Source organism: Panthera pardus, unplaced genomic scaffold (assembly GCF_024362965.1).
Source record: "Panthera pardus isolate Hobbes unplaced genomic scaffold, ASM2436296v1 HiC_scaffold_17, whole genome shotgun sequence".
Lineage (NCBI taxonomy): Eukaryota > Metazoa > Chordata > Mammalia > Carnivora > Felidae > Panthera > Panthera pardus.
Window position 1 is genome coordinate 71,211,933 of NW_026526732.1, and position 19,068 is coordinate 71,231,000.

The window sequence follows — 19,068 nt, forward strand, 5'->3', positions numbered from 1 at the left end:
CTGAACTTGCGAGTAGAAGGCAGCAGATGTGCCAACCTCCCTCCCTTCTTCCTCCTTCAGGGACATTCTCCAGAGGACTATGGCCAAAACTGTGAGGTCTGCTCTGTACTTCCATCCCGGGTAGCAGAGGCCTGATATAACCCCATCAACATCACCTGGGTTCCAGGCCTGCCTTTGGCAGGTAACTGTACTGCGCATGATGACGAAGGGCCTTCTGGCCGTGTTTTGTGGGTCCACCACAGCCGACATGCTGATTCCCCTGGCAGGTGAAGATGCCCACGGACCACCCCCCACAGAGACCCTCAGGGGTGGGTTAAACCCTTGGGTGTTCCGCCAGCATTTACTGCAGGTTTTTTGCTTCATCCTTGTCTCACTGGGAACAGTGCAGCTTCCTGAGTTCTGGGACAGACGAAGAACTGGGCACAGGCCCGGGCCATCGCCCAGTTCCAGTTACTGCCGGAACAACCCACCTTGGGAACAACGCAGATGCTAGAAACCCTGACAGTGCATACTGCCAACTGCATCAGGAGGGCCTGGTTTTGTTGCTTCCATGCTTAACAAGAAATAAAAGGCCTACTGAAACCACCTACAGGACGCAAAACCCCAGTCAGAGCAGTGGTCTAGAGGTAGTAGTAACTGTAGTAAAATTAAACTCTTTTTTCCACCAAATGACAAATGAACACAATTTTAAAGACCGACTTCTCCCAGGAGCCCTGGGCCACCATTAGAGCAAACCAAAGCCATTGGTAATTTATCCAAAGTAAAGTGTTCTTTGGAAGGAATGCTTTCAAGAATTGAACCCACTCAGGGTGCCTGGGTGGTTCAGTCGATTAAGTATCCGACTGTTACTTTGGACTCAGGTCGTGATCTCATGATTTGTGAGTTCAAGCCTCACATCTGGCTCTGTGCTGTCAGATTCTCTCTCTCCCTCTCTCTCTCTGCCCCTCCCCCATGTGTGTGCATGCTCTGTCTCTCTCTCAAAATAAATAAACTTAAAAAAAAAAAAAAAAGAATTGAATCCACTCCTACTAGGACAGCAAGTAAGTGAAAGCTTCTTTGTGTTTTGAAACATACTTATCAAGAATACCTATGGGGCACCTGGGTAGCTTAGTCAGTTGAGCCTCGGCTCGATACAGGCTCAGATTGTGATCTTATGGTCCTGAGATCAAGCCCTGCATCAGGCTCCACTCTCAGTGTGGAGCCTGCTTGGGATTCTCTCTTACTCTCTCTCTCTCTCTCTCTCTCTCTCTCTCTCTCTCTCTCTCTCCTCCCTCCCTCCCTCCCTCCCTCCCTCTGTCCCTCTCTCCTGCTCGTGCACTCTCTCTCTCAAAATAAATGCTTTAAAAATATTCCAATACATGCAAATACAAAGAAAATGCTGTGCCAAAAGGACTGCACTCTTCACCCCAGACCCTACCACACATTCTAATTTTGAAGGCCTGGAAGATACAGACGTCTTTTACAGTTGCTTCCAGGCAAACCCATTGCTCCTTTCAACCTCTAAGATGAAGGAATTGGCCATGAGACGACTAGGAAAGATCTGGACTCTATGTGCCTTGCTCTAACTCTTGTTCACCATGACATTCCAGGCAATTCATTTTGCCAACAGCTCTGAGAGGCTGGGGTTAAATGATCACACATAAAACAGACACAGACACACACACACACACACACACGCAAAGAGGACCATGGTGGGATTAAAGATGGCAGTTTACTATGTGAAAGTATTGGCCAAAATGTGAATAACTTCAAAACAGTAATTATTATCCCTCCTGCCCCAACTTGTTAATCATCAACTTTTCTCACTTCATCTGTATGTTGCCCAAAATGTGGTTAAAGAATAGCAAGGAAAGAAAGAACCTTCAAATCCACCTGCTCTGCTCATTGGAAATGCAACAAATCCGGAGAAGGTATGCTCCAAAGAGAGGACTCCTCTCTTAGCCATGGTCAGAGACCCCTGGGATGCATGAGGAATTTCGGTTGAATGAATGAGCCAATGAAAGAATCAAGCTGCAACTCAAAACAGAGAAACAGAGCTGGAAAATCCACTGGAAATTCCCAGGGTCCCACTGAAAGACTAGTTTAGGCTTTATGTTTCCCAGACTGTTCTACAGTGTAGAAGTTGTTTTTGTAAACGTTGGATACATTCTCTCTTTATTCAGGTAATCTGTGGTATCTGTAAACCAATTATACTGAGCTTCCCAATACTGGGTTTGCCCCAATATTGCAAGAACACTCCAGGCACAAATGGCAGGAAGCTACAATGTTAGCCATGACTTCCAAACTGCTCTCCCTCCACAACCACATTGTTCATTTACTCATTTGTTGTCTTTGCACACTCAGCCTGAACTGCCACCTTCCCCTGTATCCAAACTTTCCTTGCAGTGAGCATCTGAACGTCTCAATACAATGGCCCAATTCATACAAATACTATTAAAATTTCACTCATTTTACTTCAGAGCTTACCTCCTGGAGATAGAGACATCCTTGCTGCAAACTAGTGCAGCCCACCAGCTGAGGTCATGAGCTCCAGTCCAGCAGCACTGGCCAGTCTCCCCAGCAACAGATGCAGGGGTCAGCAGGCCTGTAGTACATGGACAGCCACTCCCCTCCTGTCCCAGACAATAAATTCAGCTCTCACCCACCCACTGCCATGGTTGCAAGCTACTGAGATAGCCTCGTTTATATAACTACCTTTGGTAAACAGCCCTTTATAAGTCTAGCACACATTACTATTCACTTTGTTTTAAGACAGAAAAAAACACTACAGTTGAGAAATATTGTCCAGACTTTTTTTTCTTCAGTTACAACTACTTAAGAATGAAATGCTCCCCACTCCCCACCCTATCCCACCCCCTCCACCATGGCCAATACACAGCCTGCCTGAGGCACAGGGATTTGTTGCTCACAGGATTTTGGATACCGCTCCCACCCACCCCCCCTACCCCCACCCCCCCACCCCCCCACCCCCAACTAGAATTACATAGAAAACTGCCTGCAAAGTCAGGGACAGAATCCCAGGTTTCCAGTTCCTAGTCTGTGGTTAGTATCATCCCTATGTGCTTGGGCATCTCAAGTTCATTCTCAATTGAAATCCAGTAATAGCGTCACTGGTAGGACGCCCAGTATTCACCTACAGTTGCATATACACACAGGGTGGGTGGGAAAGAATCAAAGTGGCTGAGTCTTCTTTTCTGTTTCCTCTCTGTACCTCCATCCTTTTGGAGGAAGGGGTTTCTCATCTGACACCTCTGAACTGACAAATCAGGAAGGCAGAGGCGGGTTGAGGGAGAGGAATAAGGAGGATAGAGGACCTTCACCAATGAGTGGGGAGGGTAGAGGAATAGAGACGTAGCAACTAGTCTACAATCAACGAGTTAAACTTCACTGCCAACCTGTTGGGTACCTCGGCTGTAGCAGCCCCATTCCCTCATTCAATCTGAGCCTCCTCTTCCAAGTAGATCAGCTATCATTCAAGACACTTCCCACTGTTGGCAGTGAGGAATTTCTTCTGCCCTATATCTATCAATCACATCCTTCTTTGTCACAATGCTCACTTTCACGGCATTCTGGAGAAAAACATTAAATGCAAACATACTGCCAGCTCTTTAAGCAGAAATGAAATAAATCCATGATCATAAATATTCAATGAGCATCCTGAATCCAGAAAGGTATTTAGCTTCTAAGAAAGATTTCCCTGCTTTGTCCTAGCCCACCGCCCCATTTTCACTGCATTCCAATTTGCAAATGCTTTTTTTCTCTCATCACGAATGCTAGAGGGCCACACGGCTGCTTGGTCTGTGATGCGATCTGTTTTATTTTTATAGCAAAAGGTCTATGAGGTTTGCTTTTGCTGCTTTCTTGAGGATTTACAAGGAAGTCTCCCGGTACCAATATCCCCAAACTACTACATTCAGTTTCCTGACAGGCAACATATTTTAGAAGAGACCTGCAAACAGAAGTCCCAGCCAGGCATATGCATACCCCACCCAGAGACAGTCCACAAGCACCCAGAATCAGTGGTTAGGGGAGCACCATCAGTTACAATAATTCGCTTTGCTCCCACTGCTTAAAACTCTGTAGTGAAGAGAGATCGTACTCACATCCGGGGGTCTGTCCTCCCCATTCTACATGGTGTTCTGTTGCTGGGTAATTGCTGTCAATTATTTCCTGGAGACATGATTAGCTTCCTAGGGTTGTCACGCCCAGTGGGTCTGCAATCATTTACTTGCCTTTTTCCCTCGAGCTCTCTCTGCCAACTCTGGCCAAATCACATCTGAAAGCTTATTAAGACATCCATTCAGCTCACAATGTCGTGGCTTCCTCCTAGTCTGCTCGTCACAGCTTCTGAAAGTCTTAGGGCTTCAGGTTTTGTCAGACTGCTCCCTTCTGCCGGCAGAGGACCTGTAACACTGCCCTATCGAAGAGTCAGGGAATAATTCACAAATGGGAGGAATGCTTTTGAATGAGAGAAATGAAGTCTGAACTCTGCCAGCAGTAATGCCAGGAGAAGAGAGGGATGTGCATGTTGTAAGGGAGGGAGAACGAAGGAGGGGTCAAGATCTATAATGAACCACCTTTCTGGTGACAACAGTCCACCCTCCTTGGCAGAGAGTTCCAGCACAGTGACTGCAGCCGCATGGGAGACAAGAGGCTGGGAGAGCAGCTGTTTCAGTGTTTGTAAGTCCAGAGTCTGTCTCACAAATGCTCCTCTGAGTCTCTGTGGGGTGGGGGAAGGGAGAAGACAGGGAGCAAAACTGTTCAAATGCTGTCAGTGGTCCTAAACATCACAGGGGTGTCCTCCAGACCACTTGTAGAAGCGACAGAAAACTAACTCCCCAACTGAAGCAGTCCTAGAAAGGAAGAGTAGAAAGTCAAATTTCATTTTGATGAGCCGCATCACCACTTTTTCCTTATTTCTAAAGCAAGAATTATTGGTCCTGAAGATGGGAGAATTAATGTCAACGTAAACCTTCCCTGATCAAGACCTTGCCCCCATCTCCTTGAGAGTAGCAGCTCTTATGGGCAACAGGCTGGGATTCTGCTGTGGCCATTATCTGGTTTATACCAAAGGCAGAACAGCCAAACTCACAGCAGTGCGTTACAGGGAGACTGAATTCCGCTGGGGAGACAAAGCGCCAATAGAACAAGCTTATTTTTAGCATACAACAATTGTATTAGTTTATCCAGAGGTGGTGACTGCTGGATACTGCCATCACCCCTGGGGGACAAATCAGGTTAGAACAGAGACTAATGTGACTGACTCCCTACGTTAAAGAAACCGGCCCTGATGAGTCTCAGCGAGGGCCCAAAGGCCAGAGGCCAGATGAGAAATGTAAACTGAATGTGACAGGAGTGGTTACTTTTCTCAAAGCTTCTGGGACATTTCCTTCTTCTGAGAATATGTATTCCACAGGTAGGGACCCTCAACATAATACTATCAATGAGAACAGTACAGCACTGGCCATTCACAGAGCCTGGTGTCCACAAATGCTATCTCCAAAACACCAGGAAAACAGGCGCAGAGCAAGCCCATGACTCATTTTCTATACCTCACTATTGCAAAGGAACGCGTATGCTACCTGAAGTACAGTACTTCTGACACTTACTGAATCTTTGAAATAATCACCTTTGCAGGAGGCATATGGAAGCTGTTGTAGTAAAAAGCTGAGTGACATCAGGAAACCTGTGACATACTCTACCATAAAGAAAAGCTGCTACAAAATGTAAAAATAGTACCAGAGGCATAAAAATATCATTGAATGAAGTTATGACTGTCAGAAAGCTTGTGGTGTAGAGACCTCTTCTTTTCACATGGGACAATAATTACTTGCTGACTGCCCAGCACTGCTACATCACCAGAGCCACCAAGCTGGGGCTACTGAAATCACATATGCTGATATCTGCATGCTCAAAATCCAGAACAGGAGTCATTGCTGAGCTTTCTGCGGTCCCTTCTTTCCCCAGATAAGGCAATCATGACTGTATCTGTGCTCTTACAGTTTTCTATAAGCTTCCGCTATGGGCTGATTTGTCTCCCTCCCAAATTCATATGTTGAGGCCTAACCCACACTGTGACTGTATTTGGAAATAGGGCCTTTAGGAGGTAATTAAGATAAAATGAGGTCTTAAGGGTGGGGCTCTGATCTGATAGGATTAGCGTCCTTATAAGAGAGACATCAACGGAAGTCTTTCTCTCCCTCTCTTTCCCTCACTCTCCCCCTCATCATACTCCTATCCACCTCACCCCCCACCCCCATTCTCAGAAGAAAGGCCATCTGAATACAGAGCAAGAAAATGGCCACCTGCAAGCCAGGAAGAAAGTCCTCACCAAAACCCAAACCCTCCTGGACCTTGATCTTGAACTTCCAGCCTCGAGAACTGTGAGAAAATAAATTTCTATTATTTAAGCCACTCAATCTATTGTATCTTGTTATGGCAGCCTGAGCTAAGACAGCTCCCCTCATGGTGGAATTGCTGGCATGGACTCAAGATCAATATTCCTACTTAGACTAAACTCCTTGAGGACAGGAATCCTGTTTTGGTTATCTTGTATTCCAGTACCTGGCATGGTTCCTGGAACATAGCTCGTCTTCAATGTGTGTTATGTGGATGTCAGAAAAAACTAATAACTAATTGCTTTCACTAGTCATTAACTGGTCTTCAGGAGCCTGTAGATCCCATGAGAAATAGAGAAGTGTCACCAAGTCAGCAAACCTTTTTCTCCTTCCCCCACAGATGAGGCAGGCTATGGCTCCTGAACCTCCAAGAGATAATAAATAGATGTAGTCCTTCTCCTGTCTCCCTCCCTCCCCAAAATAGAGGACCACAGCTGCTGGGAGAAGAATTACCAGCCTCAAGACAGACCCGACCCAGTGACACAGGTCTGTCAGCACCCCCAAGGACTGGACAGCGCCACAGCCCCTCCAGGAATTTTCTTCTCCCTACCCTCAACCCCTGTTGGGTAAAACCACAAACACTAAAGACAAACCAAAACAAGCAATATCAAATTATAATAAAACCAATCCCCACACATTAGTCTACCTTCCATGCATACATTTCTCCCTCCCACTTCTTAAATCGCTTTGATCAGGCTTCTTTCTGCCCCCAATTCTCACTAAACTGTTGATGTTGAAGACTGTGGGCACAAAGAACTATAGAATCAAGGAGAGGATTCTTTCTTGCTTAGTGTGCTATGGGTGAAAGGGAACAGCAAAGTTCTCACAGAAAAGGGTAGGTCTGGGATGTGTGATGGAAGATATGTAGGATTTTGTTAGGTAGAGAAGGGTAGAGGAGATAGGCCGAAAAAACCAGCAAGAGCAAACAAAACAGGCAGCGTGGTCTGCAAGTGCACATCATGAATGGGAAAGACACGCAAAGAGACTGTTGCAGCTGAAGCTTATAATACATGGGCAATGATCCAGAGATCACGTTGCAAAGTTGGGCTGTGAAAAAAATTTCATATCATGCCAAAGACATTGGTTTGTATGTTGCATTTGTTATGGGAGCCCTAGAAGTTGGTAAGCAGCAAAGAAACTAGTTATTTTTTACTCAACTTGGAATTCAAGAATTCCAAGAATTGGATTAAGTATAATTATGGGTTGATGCTACACTTTCCAGATTGTAGGCACATGGCTTTCTTTCTCTTTTTTAATTTATTTCTTCTTTAATTCCTTCCTTTCCTCTCTCCTCCTTTCTTTTTATGTTAATAGGTTTAGGTTTACAGAAAACTTAGCAGAAAGTACAAAGTTTCCATGTGCCCTCCACCCATTACTGCCCCCACCCCCTGCCAGTTTCCACACATTTTGCATTGGTGTGGAAAATGTTACGATTGATGAGTCAATATTGATACACTACTATTAAATAAATCCATAGTTTACATTAGGGTTCTTTGTGTTGTATAGTTGCATGGGTTTGGACAAATGTAAAATGAGGTATATACACCATTACAGTAACAAACAGAATAGTTTCACTGGCCTAATGCTCCCCCTATTTATCCCTCCCTTCCCCCAACTCCTGGCAACCACCAAACTTATTACTATCTCTATAGTTTTTGCCTTTTCCCAGAATGTCATATAGTTGGAATCCCACAGTTTATAACCTTTTCAGTTGGCTTCTTTCACTTGGTAATATGCATTGAAGTTTCCTCCATGTCTTTTCATGGCTTGATAGCTCAATTTTTAATCACTAAATAATATTCCATTCTACAGATATGTCAGTTTGTTCATCGATGCACCTATTAAAGGACATCTTGGTTGCGTCCAAGTTTTAGCAATTATTAATAAAGCTGCTATAAACATTCATGTGCAGGTTTCTGTGTTATACTTTAAAAAAAATCTCATTTGGGTAAATACTAAGGAGTACCACTGCTAAATCATATGCTAGGAAATGTTTAGCTTTATAAGAAACTGCTATACTATCTTCTGAAACAGCTATAACATTTTGCATTCCCATCAGCTGATTTTACATTGACCTAATTGCCAAATGCAATGGTGACTTTCAGTTCTTACCTTATATGATTTCTCTGTTGTATTAGGCACTGCTATCGTTCCTTCATCACACTTCTTTCTCCTTTGGTTTCTGTGACCCAGTCTCTCTTCATTCTCCCACCATCCCTTAAATTATTTATTTTTCTCATTCAGGGGCTCTTCTTTCACTGGTCCCTTAAGTGCTGCAAGTCCCTGAGATTCTATCCCTGATTGCCTTATCTTCTCATTTTCTTCTCTGGAAAAATCTCAGTTACCCACCTCCCCACCCCCCGCTGCTGCTGCCCACATGCTCCTCTGCTGCCTAGATACAGACTTCTTTAGCCTCAATCACTTACTCTGAAGCTCCATATTTTAAGCACCCAACCATTTAACAGACATTTTACTTGGATGTCCCCCATCAACATGTTCACAACCAAATCATCATCCTTCTTTCAAACCCATTCCCCTTCCTGTGTCCCCTTCTTGGTGAAGGACTCCACCTTTCATCTACCTGCCTACTTCTCTAAACTGGAACATGCCTCCCATGCCTGATTCTCCTTCCCCCACTTCCCCATTCCATAAATTACCAAATCCTTCTGATTTGAGACAGTAATGCACAGAGATTAAAAATGAGAGTTTTGAGGTCAAGATTGCCAGGGCTCAAATCTCAGCTCTGCCACTTACTTTGGGCAAGTTTCTAATGACTCTAAGCCTGTTCTCTCATGCATAAAATAGAACAGTTCTTACCTCACTGGGTTGTTGCAAAGATTGAATGAGCTATTACACACACTATACAATGCCTGGCACATAGAAAGCACTCAGTAAATATAAGCATGGCTATATGGTTGCTGCTTACAGGTGCTTTGATCTGTTCTCTCTTCTCTAGTTGCATTGCCACTGCTTTCAGTATGTCATCATTTATTTTTTTTAATTTTTATTTGTTTTTTTAATTTACATCCAAGTTAGCATATAGTGCAACAATTATTTCAGGAGTAGATTCCTTGGTGTCCCTTACCCACTTAGCCCCTCCCCCCTCCCCCAACCCCTCCAGTAACCCTCTGTTTGGTCTCCATATTTATGAGTCTCTTCTGTTTTGTCCCCCTCCCTGTTTTCATATTATTTTTGCTTCCCTTCCCTTACGTTCATCTGTTTTGTATCTTAAAGTCCTCATATGAGTGAAGTCATATGATACTTGTCTTTCTCTGAGTATGAAACATTTCTTACCTGAACTATCACAGTGCTCTCTGACTGGATGCTAAAGATGTTTCTTGAAATTCTGCTTGTGATCATCTAAACTTGGAAACTGGGATAAGAAAAGTGAAGGAGTTTTCAGCTTGTGAAATGGAAGCTGCTGATGCAGATGAGATTTTAACAAGGGAAAAGTAGGCCAGACTAATGTCCAGGATGCTGACAGTGAGTGTACTTTGGCTCACAGTACATCTTCAATAAAAGATAACTTTGCAGACATCAATATAACCTGCCTGGATAGTTGTTGGGATTTATTAAACTAGACCCTCAGGAAAGATAGAGCCATTGAGCCCATAGTGTTAAATTCTTTCTCTTTGGACTGGGCCTTAGAAGATCACCGAGCCATTAAGATGTAAGTTCCCCTTTCTGATATGTCAATGATAGAAGAAAGCGAGTAATGAGAAACTTCTCTTCTAGTTTGTTTCAAGATGGCAAAGATGACAAACAGACAGATGAGCTGCACTGCAGGAGGAGTCATTAACACTGTGCCCATCTGCCAAGCAATAGTCTGCTAAGTGGCGGCACCTAGGCCTTTGGTACAGTTATTTTGCCTTTGTTTATGGACCTCTCATCCTCTGTGCCTCTGGACAAAGAGCATCTTATGACCAGACCAGTCAGGGGTTATGGAGACTGTTAATCACAGGACAGAAGTTTGCATGCACTCCTTGTCTCAAGTCCTGCCCACTCCCTCCCCGACCTTAATATATGTGATCGCTGTCAGAATGCTCTTTTCACAACAACTGTGATAGTGCTTCCTCTTTGCTTATAACCCTCATGACTCACGTTACCCCAGAACAAAGTCCAGTGAGACATGACCTGGTCTTACCTCTCTCTCCAACCACCTCCTCTGCTGACACCCCACCCACCCACTCTGCACTCTGGGTTGGCCACAAGTGTACTCAGAACACCTTAAAAGAACCATCCTGCCATTTTTGCTTATAATACTCTTTAGATCTTTCCCAAACTCTTTCTTATCCTTCAAACCTGATTCAAGGTGTCCTTCTCTCAGAAGATTCCTCCAATGTTACTCTATCATCCAGGCTCCCAAGGCCCAAATCCAAGGTACTCTGAGCTCAAATCCCGGCTTGGCCACTTATTTTGGACAATGTATTTAATAAATCTAAGCTCCTTTCCTCAGGGTACCTGGGATGTGGGAAAGATCTAAAAAGCATTGTAAGCAAAAATGGCAGGATGGTGCTTTCAAGGTGTTCTGAGTACTCTTGTGGCCAAATAGGAAGAATAACAGTTTTTACCCATTGGGCTGTTACAAACATTGAATGAGACCAATACAAAATAATGTAACGTTTAAACCTCACTGTAAATATTTACCAAACCGGACTGCAAGTGTGTGATGTCAGTACTCTTGGCCTCTCTTCCTACCTTCTGATTAAAAAGCCTTTCTGTTCACTTCCTCTTCTCTAAGGAGAATGTCCTAGCCTAGCCAGAAAGGCTCCTGGACTTTAGGATGCAGAATTAGAGACAGCAGAGAAGAGAAAGGAGAAGGTTGACTTGTCAAAGGAGGCCAAACTAATCTGTACAACAAAGAGCTGGGAGAGAAAGAAAGAAGTGCCATGCAGGACAGAGAATGGAACAAGAGTTTCTGGAGGGTGGTGGTAAACAATAATAGACTTCTGAACATTGTGGAATGTGAGAGAATTTGGGGGCATGGGGGAGGTGGGGAAGGGGATGTGAAAATTGTTACTGGGAGTTTAGGAACTGGGTTTCCTTTAATTTTGTAAGAGCAACAAGTAAATGATGACTATTTTTTAAAATTACTTTTGGTCTTTGGATTATGATTCTTTGACTGTGTCCCTACAAACACTAGCCCACATGAAACTGAAATTCTTTAGGGTTACACTTGTTTACAAGGTCTTTGCTCTCAGACTCAGCTTCTCCAGACACAGGGACTGTGTCTCACTCCTTTCTGTAAACCCAATGCAAGCACACAGCATGGCATATGAACAATAAATGCTTGCTGAGCAAATAAACATATTTATGCTTATACAACTGGATCATAGACTCCTATGAACAAGTCAATGCTCTTATTTTTCCAGGTGTCCAAATAAATCATTAAATGCTGGAGTTCAATGGTGGCACCCAAAAAGATATGTCATTGTCCTAATCCCCAGAGCCTGAGTACTAAATTATATGACAAAAGATATATTATGTTAAGGATCCTGAGAAGAGACAGTTATCCTGGATTATCTGGGTGGGCCTGAAATGCAAGGACGTGAATCCTTATAAGAGAAACAGAGAGAGTTTTAAGACAGGAGAGGAGGCCATGTGACCCCAGAGGCAGAGATTAGAGTGATGAGGTCACATGCTACCTGGAGCCATCAGAGAACAGATGAGAAAAGGAAGAATTATCCCCTAGAGCCTCCAGAGGGAGTACGGTCCAGCTGACTGACACCTTGATTTTAGACTTCTGGCCTCCAGAACATGAGAGAATAACATCTTATTGTTTTAAGCCATTGAGTTAATGGTGATTTGTTACAGCAGCCACAGGAAACTAATACAAATGCCTTATACATAATGGATGTTCAATAACTCTTTGTCAATTACCTGTCTGGGTCACTTAGAATCACAAGCTGTGCTTCCTTTTCAAAGTCACTCACCCACACTTTGTGGTAAAGAGCCAAGGGTTCTACTATGTTGCTTCAACACTTGTGATGGCTGTTGTAACCAAGGGGCCCCTCACTACCATCCGAGAGATCATCAGGTTCCAGGGGCTAAGTGTTTGCTGACTGCATATTCTTACAGAATGTCCTTCACTCATTTCTTCAGGAAGGATAGTACAGTAGGGAAGCACCTGACAATGGCATGATGCCAACAGGAGAAATGTGTCATGCCATGGAGGGTGGACAGCCACCCTTACTGGGACCACTCCAACGGGCAGCCAACTCAGACTGAGTACTCAGCAGTCTACCTACAGGAAACACCAGTGAACTGAAGGAAAGCAATGTCAGACTTTCAGTTCCCAATTCTGTACAACAGCACACACACACACACACACACACACACACACACACACACCATAAAGTTGCTTAGGCAACCCTGCAGACGCAATTTCAATTATGGTAAAAGGAAGTCTGAGATTAACATGAGCATCTGCTCAGAAGTAAACATCAAAATATGTTGCCACTCTAATTTCAGCATTATTTCTTCTACTTTGTTCCTCAGAGGACAGAGGCCTTCTTCTCTCAGGGCTGGAGGAGGTCTCCCAGCCATCAAGCCCATGACCCTTGTGGGAGGCCATTCAAACTCCCTCAGCCACACACACAGTGTGCTATGTGATCCTCCAGAAATTATTAAGTCTGCTGGACCCAGTTTTCATATGAGTGATCCCATTTTAATCAATTGCACTGTCAGTAAAGTATTAACATAATATCCTTCCGATACTAGAATAAATACTATGATGCATCTCACTCCTCCTTCTCACCTCCCATTTCCCCTTATCCACATGACTTTCTTCAATAGCTCTTTCACAACCAGCAGCTTTCAGCAAGCATGGCTGGGTTAGATGTAATTTGATAGTAATAGTGTCTACCACCTATAAAAGGAGACATCCAGTGTGATGGAAATGCTGATACGACATCAACTGTTTCCACACCACTGTTTGCAGAAGACTATACACACATGGATTTCCCATCTCAATTCCCTTTTAAGAGTGGCTGAGGTAGGAGTGGGTAGAAGTAAGGGCAGAAGAAGGTTATTTAAACACTCCACCCACAGAGTGTGCTTCATGACTCTGGGCAGGTTATATAACTTTCTCGAGCCTTAATGTCCTCATCTGTAAAATGGGAATAATAATGGTAGCTACTAGCTTCATCAGGCAACTGAAAGAATTACCTGTGGGAGTAGATGACAAGCACTTAATATAGCACCTGGCACAGAGTAAGCACTCAGGAAATATTAATTGTGTCTGTGCACATGTATAAAGTCGACCAGAGGCTAAATTCTCGAATTAGATTTCCAAATCTTTTCCAACATTTAATCATTCTTCCATTTCTTCTTTATAGTTCCGAGGGGTTGCCCCAGGAAGAGCTTGGTCCCTTCGCTTTTTACTCAATACACAGCATGACGCGGTGTTCGGTTTCAGCACAGACCTTTGCTGGGATCAAATGTCCCTGTAGAGGAGGAGAATTAGGATTTCAAGTAGAGCCAGTCATCAAGGAGGCTCTGCAGTCTCTCCCCATACTCAGGCCATCAAACACTGACAATCAGACACGTGCATGCTCGGTAAGATGGGCTCTGACCTGTTAGACTCCACACCCCAGGAACGTGAGGACCTATGTATTAGACGGAGGGCAAGCTTCAAGGGAATGCTCTGCCTGAAGTCAGTTTTCCTCACATTTGGCCTCTCCCTACCCCTGCTCATTTCCCAGCTCAGACTTTGTCTCAAATTAGTTACTGTTCCTATTTGCAGTTTCAGTTATAGATTAACCATAGGCAGATTTGGTCCTACATTCTTTTGCCAAACATTGCATGACAAACACACCCAGTTGTCATCAGCATCAGTTACGGTGCATTATTTATTATTTATTTATTTACTTTTAACGTTTATTTATTTATTTTTGAGAGAGAGAATGAGAGAGCACAAGCAGGAGAGGGGCAGAGAGAGAGGGAGACACAGAATCCACAGCAGGCTCCAGGCTTGGAGCTGTCAGCACAGAGCCCAATGCAGGGCTCAAACCCAAGACTTGTGTGATCATGACCGGAGGTGAAGTAGGATGCTTAACCAACTGAGCTACCCAGGTGCCCCTATGGTGCATTATTTAAAGTTAAAATTCTGCCACATCTTTACAAGGAGAAGAGATTCCTCCAGTGAAGGCAGCAGGAAGAGAAATGACACTGACCTTGAATTGCTTATATATGCCCAGAATTAGCCCCAGAGATATTTATCCCCAAGAGTTTTAAACAATCTTAAAATAGTTAGGTCTCTCAGGAATTTCTCATTATTATCATAGTCAAACTATTTCCACAATGAAAATATATTTAGTTAGTTGAGCTTCAGCAGTTTTCAGGAGACAGGGTCAACCTGAGAAATTACGAAGCATGAGAACCTCTGTGTAAGCATCCTAGGTGAAGCCTATGCCCTCCCTCTTCTGATAGTTTTCTCAGGGAATGAGGCTGTGCTTGTCTTCAGTGAAGGGTGTGTCTGGATTTGCTGTGATAGATGAAGCTTTCATTCTGGGGCTTCAATCACTCTTCTTTGGGACTCAGGCCTTGGGAAGAATCCACAGACCCCCTCCAGCCCTTCTTCAGGGGGGTTCTCCCCAAACCCTGGGTGAGGGACAGTTCCACACGTTCTGGGCAGATGGCCTCTTTGGCGGTCATTTGTATCTAGCCCAATGTCCAAACAAAGAGCCTGGTGGGAAGAGGGCAATAGAGGAAAAAGGAGAAAGGCGGGGAGGAGGAGGAGGAACACAGGAGGAACATGAGAAGACTATGAGCCACCAGAGTGACAATGCACCCAAGAAGGTGGGGGGCACACTCAAGCTCAATCCCTTCCAATCTACAATCTACCCGTTCCCAAACTACAAGTGTTCCACCCAGCCCAATCTCTGCTCAGTGGGTATTTGGTAAATTAATGCAGGGATTCCTTCTGACAGAACATATTTATTGCATTTTCATAGTCGATATCATGTTTAGCAATATTTTATTTTAGAATTAAAACTAGAAGTAAGGAAAACTTGAAAACAATTATGTATATGTATATATTGTGTGTGTGTGCGTATCCATTCTTTCTCTTTAAACTTTATAATATACAGGGGCACTTGGGTGGCTGAGTCGGTTAAGTGTCCAACTTCAGCTCAGATCAAGATCTCACCATTCATGAGTTCGAACCCCACATCAGGCCCTTCCCCATTCAGGCTCTGTCTGTCTTCTCTCTCTCTCAAAAATAAATAAACATTAAAAAATAAATTTAAGGGGCACCTGGGTGGCTCAGTTGATTGGGCATCTGACTCTTGGTTTCAGCCCAGGTCATGATCTCACAGTTTTGTGGGTTTGAGCCCCGCGTCAGGCTCTGCGCTGGCAGCTCGGAGCCTGCTTGGGATTCTCTCTCTCTCCTCTCTGCCCCTCTGCCACTCAAACTGTTTCTGTCTCTCTCAAAATAAATAAATAAACTTAAAATTTTTTTTTAATTTATAATATACAGAGAAGTGTACAATGTGTTGAACTTTCAGAAACAGAACAGACCTGTGTACCTAGCACCTTAGTCACCTAAATAAACCACTAGTAACCCAGAAGCCCCCCTTGTGCACTTTTTTTGACAGAAAGAGAAAGAGTGTGTGTGCAAGCATGCGGGGAGGGGAAGAGGAAGAGGGAGAGCAAATCCTAAACAGGCTCCGCGCTCAGCATGGGGCTCGATCCCACAATCCACAACTGTGAGCTCATAACCTGGGCTGAAATCTGAGCTGAAATCAAGAGTCAGATGCTTAACTGACTGAGCCACCTAGTCACCACCCACCCCATGCACTTCTAATTACTACTTTTACCCCCAAGAGTAGCCACTCTCCTGATTTTTGACAAGTTTTGCCTATTTTTGAGCTTATATGAATGGAATCAAACGGGATGTCCTTTTCCGCCTGGCTTCTTTCAGTCCCCATTTTATTTGTGAAATTCATCCATATGGTTGCAAATAGTTCTACTCCATTCACTCTCATGGCTATATAGTGTTCCATGGTATGAAAATTCCACAATTCATTTATCCATTCTTCTACGGATAGGCTTTAGTTTTTAGGTTAGTTTTATGTTTTGTGTATTGAAAACAATGTGGCTATAAACATTCTTACATGCGTGTCTTTTGGTGAAGACATATATGCCATGTGTACCTACGGAGTGGAATAGCTGGGTCACAGGCATCCATGCGTGTATTCAAATTCAGCAGATGTTTCTATGCATATTTCTTACCATCATGTATATCCTCTCGGTCTATGTGAATCATATAAGGCATGTGAGAGTTCCAGAGGCAGGAGTGCTGGGCACTGGATTTCTGTCTATTCCTCACTATTCTGGGAGGTACTCTGCCTTGAAAAAGTCATATAAGGAGAATAAACCTTTAACTCTAGTTTGCTTTTGTTATTTTTTATAAACTATGTTAGAGCAAAAGAACTATCACTGCCTGAATATCATTAACTGGAAAATTACCTGCAGAGGAGGCTGACCCCGGACGGCACAGCCCTCTGTTCTAGGTCAACAGCAGTCTTGCCCCCTCTACCACTGGAACAAATCCCTCCACCCACTGGACGCACATCAAACGCCCCATGGATGAAAGGACGAGGACACCAAGGACAGCCTTTTATTTAGTTCATGACTTGTTTTTGTTAAATTAGACTTAAAAAGCAGTTGAGTATATTCCAATGGTGAGAGATGAAAATGGAAATGGAAGCATAATTGCTCATGTGTAAATCATGTGCTCCCTGGCCCACACACGGAGACTCAGGTTCACACTGCTTTACAAACGTCTGCATGCCACCAGACAACTTTATGAAAACAGTAACAGAGCTCCAGAGGAGAAACCCCCTCCAGGAGACGGCTTCTCCATACTATGATAGTCTTCTAAATCACTGCCTCGGAAACTTCCTTGTTTTACTTTCATACGTGAAAAAGACTCCAGAGTTTTCAAGTAAAAGTCCAGGGAAGTCACAGACATACCACGTGAATCAGCACTTCCACCTCCCAACTGTATACATACACAAGTGAACTGAATACACATGATCACACAGAAACCTGCATACAAACCTGCATACATGCATACCTGCATTCACAGCAGCATTATTCACAACCAAAAAGTGGAAATAACTCAAATGTCCGTCAGCCTGATAAAATGAACACACAAAATGTAGTATATCCTTACAATGGAATATTACTCAACCATAAAAAAGAATGAACTACTGATATATCCTATAACATGGATGGACCTTGAAAACATTAAGCTAAGTAAACGAAGCCAGACACAAAAGATCACATATTGTATGCTTGCATTTATATAAAATATCCAGAATAGGCAAATTCCATACAGACAGAAAGCACACTGGTGGCTGGCAGGAGTGAGGAGAGAAGAGAAAGGGGAATGGCTACTAGTGACTATGCGGTTCCTTTCTCTTTTTAAGTTTATTTATTTATTTTGAGAAAGAGAGTACATGAGTGGGGGAGGGGCAGAGAGAGAGGGAGAGCAAGAGGAAGAGTGAGAGAGAACGTCCCAAGCAGGCTCCACAGTGTCAGTGCAGAGCCCGACGCGGGGCTCAAACCCACCAAACCACAAGAGCGTGACTGAGCTGAAGTTGGATGTTCAGCCTCCTGAGCCGCCCAGGCGCCCACGTACGGGGTTCTTTTTGGGGTGATGGAAATGTTCTGGAATAGGTAGTTTGATGATTGCACAACTTTGTGGATATAGTAAAAACCACTAAATCTGTATACTTTATAAAGGGTGAGTTTATGATACATGAGATATTTCTCAATTTTTTTTAATGTCAAGTGAAGATCAGGGCATTGAAATCAGACAGCTGCTACAGGCACTATGCTGTGGGCAAGCCATTTAAGCCCTCTAAGACTCAGTCTCTTCCTCTACAAAATGGAGATAATAAAAGAATGATCTCAAATGGCTATTGTGAGACTCAAGATGATAGTGTTTGGCACAGTGACCACATAGAAAGTGTCCAAATAAACTACTGCTGATGTTAAGATTACAGAAATAGTAGAAATTGGCTTATAGCAAATGCACCTTTTGACATCCCCGGGATACACTCACCAATTATTTCTATCAGACGCACTAAAGGACGTAATTTTCTATACAATATATAAGGAGTTTCACTAGTGAGCTTTGCCGCTCAGTCCTAAGGGGGAAATCCTGCCATAAAGGAAGACATATCAACAAGGAGAAAAACAGGGATGCCAAGAGTTGTCCCCAGAGTTCCTGAGGATAAGCTGTCAAGGAACCTTTGTTGGCTGAGAATCAGCTGAGCAGGATGCCATCCCTCCCAACACCCCCAGGGCCTGGGAACAAGGCACCATGCTTGATGGCTTCCCACCTTACCCCGTCGTCCTCAAGTATGGGCAAACACATGAACACTGGGGCCACAGGCCAAAGAAGAGGCGGGTTCCATCACTGTATCTCTGAAACTGCTCAGCATGCTGCCTTCCTGGAGGTGGCAGGAGGAAGGTGTGATATTCTGGTTTCCCATCTCCAAGATCCACCTCTTACCAGAACAACCACTGCCCCCTACACCTGCCTAAATTTGTTGCTGGAACGCATCAAATTCAATCTCCTAAATAACAAGTTGTAACAGGATCTTTTTAGTTATCAGTTTTAGCAATGCCAACAGTCCTCCATAAATCAGAAACTTCC

The 19,068-nt window shown here is 43.8% G+C and overlaps 1 protein-coding gene and 1 long non-coding RNA gene across 6 annotated transcripts in view; one reads left to right on the forward strand and one right to left on the reverse strand.

Moving 5' to 3' along the window:
* Window positions 1-19,068, reverse strand: part of ANKRD6 (ankyrin repeat domain 6) — a 213,003-nt gene that overhangs the window by 81,827 nt on the left and 112,108 nt on the right. Inside the window, exon 2 of one of the 5 annotated variants that reach the window (XM_019442852.2) lies at window positions 9,693-9,771. The exons of 3 other annotated variants lie outside the window; for them this stretch is intronic. The gene's annotated coding sequence lies outside the window, so the exon portion shown is untranslated. Of the gene's footprint in view, window positions 1-8,510; window positions 8,653-9,692; window positions 9,772-19,068 lie in introns of those variants that run through there. One more of the 5 variants, XM_019442853.2, reaches the window with a different exon arrangement.
* On the forward strand, window positions 4,071-7,884 carry LOC109263411 (uncharacterized). Its single transcript, XR_002078192.2, has 2 exons — window positions 4,071-4,680; window positions 6,739-7,884. It is a non-coding gene; the product is annotated as an uncharacterized LOC109263411 (long non-coding RNA).